The following is an 8,577-nucleotide window of genomic DNA, read 5'->3' as shown; positions in this document are numbered from 1 at the left end:
TCATGGTGTTTATACTGCACAAAATAAATATGAATGCAAGTGTTGATCAATTGACTTGAGGAATGCACAGGTGATTGATATAAAATATGGAATGATTATGTTGTTGAGGTTTCTGACTTATCCTATCCACTCTCATGTATTTATGAATTCATCTTCTTCATTAATGTTAATGACACTTTCTAATTTACCTTAAACCCGATGTCTCGGTGAAGAAAGTATACTCTTAATTACTAGTTCACAATGTCTTGTATCCCCAACAATTAATTATGCATTACATCACAAGAATATCCTGACAACCTTCTTGTGTGAATTGACCTTGGGAGCTCTGTGTAACATAACAAAACTTCATAATCATTTGAAAGATCTATGTAATATATATAACAAAAATGTTGTAAAAATATGAGAAATGACATCTTACAATTCTTTCAGATATCTCTCTGGCAGAGTCGGAAGTGTAGGAGCCCGATGGTCTTATACGGGCTAACTTCCACTTCTCATGCTGAGATGGTGGTGAAGGAGGAGGAGGGTCACCACCCTTAGAAAGTGGAAGTCTACTATCTGACTTATACTTCATTATTTTTTCCTCAAGCTTCCTATATCCACCACGAGACAGTAGGTGTGGATTTTTATTCTGAGCACTTATTCCTTGTGCTTTTGACCTGTTTTCCTGTGACAAAATGAAACAATTGTCATAAAAAAGAATAGTGTATGATAAATTGAATGATTTTACCTACACTAACTTGCCACGTCTCGGATGAACGAAGCTCTACAAACTGACGCCATGTTTCTTCGTCAATTGCTGAATATTTGAAACATGGATTTTCATTACTTTTTGGTCCAAATATATATCTGGACGTCAATTTTTGTCTTCAACCCTCGAAATCTTTCTAGAATTGCTGATAAACACCTATTCCTTAAGCTTTCGACATTTGGCATATCGAATGTCATCTGCAACAAAGAAAGTAATAACCTTATATCAATACAAATTTATCAATATAATGAATCTAGAATTTGGAGCAATATTGTTTAACTTACCAATAGATCTTGCCAGATGAGATTTCGATCAGCCTCAGATACATGGTCAAAGGATGGAGTAAGTATAGAGATATGATCACGTGCTAGTACTCCAAGGTAAGACCTAAATACATCTGCATTTGGGCCAGATGCAACTCTAGTGACCACGTCAATAATGACAGGTGTCCTCTCACTTGAATTTCTTCTAAGTATAAGTTGTCGTAACCTCGTCGCTCCTCTCGTCCATCTAGAAGTGGTGGGGACTTCATCGCCTGACGAATGAGGTGACTCAGCCATATATCTGTCACAATAAATAATATGAAAGATTAATAAAACACTTATAAAATAACATATATTATTTAACAAAAGCCATAAATATTTACACAAACATGAAATTCATACATAATCATATGGATTGGTCATATGTATATTCCCTCATTGTGATCTTCCCGAATTGTTTGTATATCATCAATTAGAGGGTCGTCATCCAAATTTATTGTCGTTTTAAATGGATGGTTGTCAGCAATATCTAGATTACTTAGATTCTCTTCTTTGTCTTCAATTTGTCTTTTTCCTTGAAGAGCAACAAACCAATGATCAGACGCAGGATCTTTGACATAAAAAATCTGACTTGCTTGATATGCCATGATAAACGGTTCGTCTCTATAACCAACCTTTCGAAAATCAACAGGTGTCATACCAGATTCATCTATTTTGACACCACTCTTATTGTCGACCTACTTACATTTGAAGAGTGCAACGGAAAACTTAGTGTAATCAACCTCCCATATCTCTTCAATTCTACCATAATATTTCATGGATCCAATTACAGGATTTTGATCTTTGGATGTGAAAAATTGTAACGACTCAGCTTCTGGATTGACGCCACAATTTTGTATTGTGCTTTTATCATCCAAAGTTTTTGTATAGAATGTGCAATTATTAATTTCATAGCATGTACACAACAACAAACTTCAAACCATTTGCTAGCCACAACAAAGTCTCAGAAGACCGTGATTCTTTCAAAACTTCATGTTTGAACCAACACAAGAATGTTTTGTTATGCTCCATCAACTGCCATTTCTCTGATTGTCTTGGATACTTGTCCTTTACAACGACTTTGTGTGCTTCCAAAAATGGGATCACTTCATATGTGTGGTTTAATATGTACATATGTGCTTGCATCAATTCTTCATGACTTTTCGTCACCAGATTCACACCTCGTATTCTTTTACTTGTAGAATATCTATTCAAGCATGATGTCCGAGGGACTCCTATCGGATTTGCCTTAGTCATATAATCAGAGTAAAACTCGATACTTTCTTCAGCAATATATCTTTAAATCATTGAACCTTTTGGACGATATTGATTTTTGACGTACACTTTCAAAATCTTCATATAACGCTCAATAGGGTACATCCATCTTAAGTATACTGGTCCACACAACTTTATTTCTCTGACCAAATGAACAAGTAAATGCACCATGATGTCGAAAAAGGATGGAGGGAAAAACATTTCTAGCTAACACAAGATGATGATAATTTCGCTTTGAAGTTCATCTAACTTTGTAGGATCAATAACTTTACTACAAATTGACGAGAAAAATGAGCACAATCGAGTTATGGTCTGCCTAACTTTTTTGGGCAAAATTCCACGAATTGCCACCGGTAACAATTGTTGCATTAAGACGTGGCAATCATGAGACTTGAGTCCAACAAGCTTTAAGTCCTGCATTGACACTAAGCTCTTGATATTTGAAGAGTATCCTTGTGGTACCTTGATACTCTTTAAACAAAGACAAAAACTTATGTTCTCTTGTCTGGACATTGTGTAACATGCCGGGGGCAAATAAGTATGTTTTCCAATCTCTCTTGGTGCCAACTCTTCTCGGATCTTCATATCAATCAAATTCAAACGCGCATTCACTCCATCTTTTGTTTTTCCCTGGATGTTTAGTAGTGCACCAATCAAGTTATCACAAACATTCTTCTCTACATGCATGACATCTATGTAATGTTTAACATCTAACTTTGACCAATATGGAAGATCAAAGAATATTGATTTCTTCTTCCAAGGGGTAGTTACATAAGACTTCTTGGACATTTTCCCAAATACATGATGTACTCTATTAACTTTTTCAAGAACTTCAAGTCCAGTAACTCATGATGCATTGTCTTTCTCTTGTTCTCCACTGAATGCTTTCTTTAACCTTCGATATGGATGATTAGATTGTAAAAATTGTCGATGACGCATATACACTGTCTTCCTTCCGTGTTTTAATTGATGAGCTGCAGTGTTTTCTTCACATATAGGACATGCTTTATGACCCTTCACACTGTACCCTGACAAATTACCGTAAGCTGGGAAGTCATTAATGGTGCAAAATAACATGGCATGCATCATGAAAGTTTCTGAACCAAAGGCATCAATTATTTCAACCCCATCAACCCACAACAACTTCAAGTCTTCAACTAGTGGCCGGAGACAAACATCTATGTCATTTTCAGGCTGCTTTGGACCAGATATCAACATTAACAACATCATGTACTTTCTTTTCATGCACAATCCAGGAGATAAATTGTAAATTACCAGTATAACGGGCCAACAGCTGTGATTGGTACTTAAATTACCAAATGGGTTCATAGCATTAGTAGCTAAGCCAAACCTAAGATTTCTACCAGTATGAGGGAATTCTTGATCAATATTTTTCCATTGCTTTCAATCAGCTGGATGACGAAGCATCCCATCTGTTGTTCTCTCGTCTGCATGTCATCTTAGGTTTTTAGCGTCTTTGGGATTCACAAACAAACACTTAAGTCTAGCCATGAGTGGAAGGTATCAAACTACTTTCAAAGCAAAACCATTCTTTTTTATGTGACCACTATCTTCACTGTTGTTTCTTGACTTGTATCGTGATAACCCACATTTTTTACACTTTATTAAAACTCCATTCTCATTCCTATATAATATGCAATCATTCAGACATGCATGTATCCGTTTAAACTCCATACCCATCGGACAAATAATTTTTTTGGCATCATAATTACGAGTGGGTAATGTATTTCCATCTGGCAACATTTCATTCAACAACGAGAACAATTCTATAAAACTCTTATTGGTCCATCCATTGGTCGCCTTTAAATTCATGAGCCTTAACACCGCTGATAACTGTGTGAACTTAGTTGAACCGGCATACAAAGGAGTCTCTGCATCAGTAGACATCGTTTCATACACATGCGCTTGGGCAAAAGCTTTTGCGCCAACATCGCAGATCATGTCCTCTAAGTTGTCTTCTTTTGGTCGATCTTCCATATCCATGGTGGAATCATATACATTTTCAATTGGAGAGACAGTTGGAAAGTCTATTAATTCGCCGTGCCATATCCATGTTGTATAACTTCGTATGAAACCATCACATATAAGATGTTCCCTAATATCAGTTGCGTTCAACTTCCTCCCATTCAAACAGTTCACACAGGGACATCTGAACTTGACTTCATCATCACTACTTGTACTCGCATTACGTTGCGCAAACTCTATAAATTCTTTTATCCCTCTATCGTACTCAGTGCTGATGCATGGTAAATTAATCCATCCTCGATCTGTACGCATGTTTACTGAAATTGTTTACATAATTTCAATAATCTTGAACGATCACTTTGATCTTGTTTGTATTCAAGGTGTGACCATATCCCATTCAAGAAGATTACTTTTTTTAGTTTATTAAACATATCAATTTTAAACAACCTATCTTAAATTTCACGAAATTTTTCCAACATTTCACATTGGTCTTCAGGTTACACGAAATGAAAGTGATTATAAAACACAATCAAATATGCACCCGAAGATCAATACAAAACACAACGGCAAATTTTCATGAAATTTAAGACATGTATATTAAAATTGATATGTTATAATAAACTATAAAAAAATTATTACTCTTCTTAAACTGTCCAACTGGACAGTTGAAGATTCAAAACTTGTAAATTATTATTATCATCTCCTCTATTCATTTGTAAAAAGTACGTTTGTTCAAAAAATCTGGAGATAGTAAATAATTTTTGTATTGTATCTCAAACGGGAAACTAAGGCAAACAAATAATTACATATACAAGCATGCAATATATTCAAACAAACAATATATTGAAGCAAACAACAAATGAGAATAATAAATCGATAATTATAAGAACTTATTAACATACTTGATTTTGTTTTGGGTTAAATATGTTTTTAGTCCCTAAACTATTGGTCGTTTCTGGTTTTCGTCCCTCTTTCAAAATAAGGTACAATTTGGTCCTCATTCGTTTCAAAACGTTCGTTTTAGTCCTCAAAAACTAACACCGTTAAAAATTTGGTCCTCATTTAGTCAACAAAACGAGGACTAAAACCAAAATTCCGAGGACTAAAACGAACGTTTCGAAAAGAATGAGGACCAAATTGTACCTTATTTTGAAAGAGGGACGAAAACCAGAAACGCCCAATAGTTTAGGGACTAAAAACATATTTAACCCTTTTTTTTATCATTTCATTATTTGTTAGTCATGTTTATGAATTATCTTTTTTTTTCTTCATTGCTAATTCTCTCTAGATGTTTAGAACAAATAAGATGTTCACCAATCTTTTTTCTTTAATGCATCTATTATTAGACACACAACAAATATAGTAATTTAATTTAGATTAAATAAAGGGTTATATTGTTTAAAAGTAATTTTAGTGCCTTACTTATCTCATCTTAAATTTGTTCAAAGTTAAACGATGGAGGATTGATTTTGCCAATTACATACTATTAACAACTTGATTAATTTATCCAGCTAACTGAATACCCTATATCCAACAATGTTGTCATCTTTTCCTACTGAACGGATAAAAGTCTTCCTATAGTGTGAGCAAAGGGTTTAGGTAATGTTAGCTTAGATTCATACAACACAATTTTGAACCAAAACTTCATTTGCCAGAAGGTCATTTATTTTGAGTATCACTTTCCATATTATTCCAGAATTCCTTTGAATAAGTACATTTGCATAATTTACAAGAAAATTGATCTGCTTATGTTTCCAAAATAATTTTAAAAACTGATTCATGAATAATTCCTTATTATTTACAAACCTTGTGTTCTACTCTCTTCCATCCAATCCATAATAATAAACACAACAATCGATAACAGTTTTAGCTTTCTGGTTCCATAACATAAACCGCCCCATTCACCATTTAAACAGTGTTCACTCCAAAAAGAAATGCACAAAATTCCGTAACCTTTTCTAATATTAGAACTTACCGTAATGCTTCGGTTATGCATGCAACCAAGGCCTATAAGGTCGTCTTAATTATAAATTTGTCACTGCGTTTTGATAGGCAGCCATTTAATGTAAAATGAAGTATATTATGCGAGTTTAAAAGCAAATATTGTACTAGTGCTCTCACCATGCCACTACTTTCTTCAATTTTCTCTAATAAAAAAAGAAGAAAAAAAATATGTTCATGTCAGAACTAATTAATGGGGTTAGAGTATAGAAAACACGGTAAACAATTCTCTCGTTCTAACAAGGTTCCTTTCTATTTAGGGTTAGACATCTGCATGTTAAATTGAATTTAATTCTTTCTAATGTTTTCATGTAATAGATACCTTATAATATAATTATAGTGTTAATTTTCTAATTTATAAATTAAATGATAAAAATAAATACAAATAAATAAAGAGTAAAACTTGTAATTCCAACAATAAGAAGGTGAAATAGATGGGAGGGCGGGTATGGGAAAACGCCATCACCCTCGTCAGGCGTTCCAAAACCCTTACTCATCTCCTCCAACTTCACTCCCTCTTCCTCAAAACCTCCCTGGACCACCACCCTCTTTTCATCTCCCAACTCCTCTTATCAGCCTCCGCCATCTCCCTCCCCTTTGCCACCACATTCTTCCACTCCCTCCCCACCCTTCCACCCCTCTTCGCCTGGAACACCCTCATCAGAGCCTTCGCCTCCATCCCCAACCCCCACTACTCATTCTCCCTCTTCCGCCTCCTCCAAACCTCAACCCTTAACCCGGACTGCTTCACTTACCCTTTTCTCCTCAAAGCCTGCGCTCGCTCTTCCTGCCTCCCCCTCGGTCGGACCCTCCATTCTCTCACCTTCAAGACTGGATTCTGCTCCGATCCCTATGTGTGTAATGCCCTTTTAAACATGTATGCTGATTGCCATGCTGTAAGGTCAGCGCGCAAGGTGTTTGAAGAAATGACTGTTAAAGATGTTGTGACCTGGAGCTCCATGATTGCCGCTTACGTGGCCTCCAACTCCCCTTTGGATGCTTTTCGTGTCTTTCATCAGATGGGGCAAACGAATGAAAAGCCAAACTCTGTCACATTGGTTAGCTTGCTTTCTGCTTGTACTAAAATGCTTGATGTCCGTGCTGGTCAGTCCATTCATTCTTACCTTATAATGAGTCACATTGACATGGATGTTGCATTGGGAACAGCTTTGTTTGACATGTATGGTAAATGTGGAAAAATTAATGAGGCCGTTGTCGTTTTCAATTCAATGGATGGCAAGAATTTGCAGTCCTTCACTGTCATGATGTCCGTTCTTGCTGATCATGGGAGACATAAAGATGTTATCTCTTTGTTTAACCATATGGAGGATATGGGACTGCAACCAGATAGTTTGGCTTTTGCTGTGATTCTCTCGGCCTGCAGCCACGCTGGACTCGTTTGTGAGGGAAGAAGGTATTTTGATCGGATGGTGAGAATGTATGGCATAAAACCGAGTGTTGAACACTATGGATGCATGGTTGACTTGCTAGGAAGATCTGGCTTGATTGAAGAGGCATATGATATTATCAAGGGCATGCCTATGGAGCCGAATGGTGTTATACTGAGGAGTTTTCTGGCGGCTTGCAGGAATCACGGGTGGATTCCTAGTTTGGATGCTGATCTTCTGTCTAAACTGGAGTCCGAATTGGGAGCTAACTATGTGCTCACTGCAAATGTTTTTTCTACATTTGCTTCCTTCCAGGATGCCAATAACATTAGGTTAGCCATGAAACAGAAAGGGTTGGAGAAAATTCCTGGTTGTAGTTGGGTAGAGGTGTAAAATTGATATTCATTGTATCTTGAGCTTTGAGAGAAGCTTCATTATAAGTTTTAGAACATAGAGGTAATGGTTTTTAGGACCATCTTTCTAAGTTCGTCATCTGTTCATTGAATTGTTAATTGCTTACAGCTAAACAGGTAACTGCACGGGGAAGCCCTCACTGTTAAGACACTGTTTTCAACTCTGTTTTGTTAAGACAGTGTTAGTCTTCGAGATTAAGATATTATATACTTCAGGTAATTTTAATTCGATTAATAATATATTTTAAAACGTATATTTTAACCAAAATTTAAAGATGAGAAGAAACAACATATGTACATATCATGCACACAGAACTATTAGGAACACTCTGTAAAAGCAAGGATAATCCATATACAAAGAGCTCATAACACCTTGTTTTCTATTACCTTTTCCTTAGCTGCAGCAATCTTCTTTCACTTCTTTTGTTTTGAATTTTCATCCTGAATTGCTACTAAGTTTC

General features: G+C 35.9%; 2 pseudogenes; one reads left to right on the top strand and one right to left on the bottom strand.

Moving 5' to 3' along the window:
* Positions 1–1,433: 1,433 nt before the first annotated feature.
* Positions 1,434–4,626, bottom strand: LOC148198958 (uncharacterized; annotated as a pseudogene).
* A 2,123-nt stretch (positions 4,627–6,749) lies between these two features.
* Positions 6,750–8,096, top strand: LOC124841125 (pentatricopeptide repeat-containing protein At2g02980, chloroplastic pseudogene; annotated as a pseudogene).
* Positions 8,097–8,577: the final 481 nt, after the last annotated feature.

Source organism: Vigna umbellata, chromosome 4, assembly GCF_029865625.1.
Source record: "Vigna umbellata cultivar VRB3 chromosome 4, Vumbellata_1.0, whole genome shotgun sequence".
NCBI lineage: Eukaryota > Viridiplantae > Streptophyta > Magnoliopsida > Fabales > Fabaceae > Vigna > Vigna umbellata.
Note: the sequence above shows the minus strand (reverse complement) of the source record. Positions and strands in the feature narration are given on the sequence as shown.